This window comes from Octopus bimaculoides, chromosome 25 (assembly GCF_001194135.2).
Source record: "Octopus bimaculoides isolate UCB-OBI-ISO-001 chromosome 25, ASM119413v2, whole genome shotgun sequence".
Lineage (NCBI taxonomy): Eukaryota > Metazoa > Mollusca > Cephalopoda > Octopoda > Octopodidae > Octopus > Octopus bimaculoides.
In genome coordinates this window covers 29001307-29002202 of record NC_069005.1, presented here as the reverse complement: position 1 = coordinate 29002202, position 896 = coordinate 29001307, and the positions used below count along the sequence as shown (strand labels likewise).

General features: G+C 33.4%; 1 protein-coding gene across 1 annotated transcript in view; it reads right to left on the bottom strand.

The window, feature by feature from the left end:
• LOC106883896 (NAD(+) hydrolase sarm1) overlaps positions 1–896 on the bottom strand; it is a 125880-nt gene that overhangs the window by 123321 nt on the left and 1663 nt on the right. The gene's annotated exons all lie outside the window — the stretch shown is intronic.

Sequence of the window (896 nt, the reverse complement as noted above, 5' to 3'; positions counted from 1 at the left end):
ATATATATATATATATATATATATATATATATATATATACTTACGTACATAAACACACACACACATATATGTATACATACATACATACATATATACATATATATATATATATATACACATATATATATACATACCTACACATAACGGTGGGAGTGGTGAAACCCTCAGCCGACCATATTTTGGTCTTCGTCATTGTAGTGCCCACCACCACCCAAATCCATTTACCCCTTGTGGCAAAATTAATACACATCCATAACCATCGTCACAGCCATGTTCAAGGCTTCTCATCATCATCATTATTATTATTACACTCATTAATACTTATTTATTTCATTAATTAATTTATAGTTTTACATGTCAACACAGAAATCGAAGTGCAACAAAAACAAGACATATTGCTTATATCATAAATACAAGAAGAAGAATAAAAATGAAATAAATAAAACGCTGGCATGGGATGAACTAAATAATAATAATAATTAATAATTAAATGATTCTCCCCCATGTATATTAGAATATATGTTGAACTTGCTCGTCGTTCGATATACAAGGAATAGCAGTCAAATTTTATCCAATGTTCTTCTTATACGGACACGCAGCTAACGTAGTCCTAGGTACATTTATGTCGGGAAGGGGGAAAGAAAAAAAAAATGACGGGAAGATTTCGGTCTGGAACATTTGTTGATCACGGGTCGGCTCGATCTGGACTGGCCTGGGGCTAAACAACGATAGACGGGAGTTTTTATGGAATAAATTTGGGTGCCCTTCCCGGGGGAAATGCAGATAAAGAAAACTGCAATAATAAATAAATGTCGAGAATTTTTTCTTAATTAGAAATAGTTTAAAGAAACAGAACGCGAGCGATATCACACACACACACACACACACACACACAC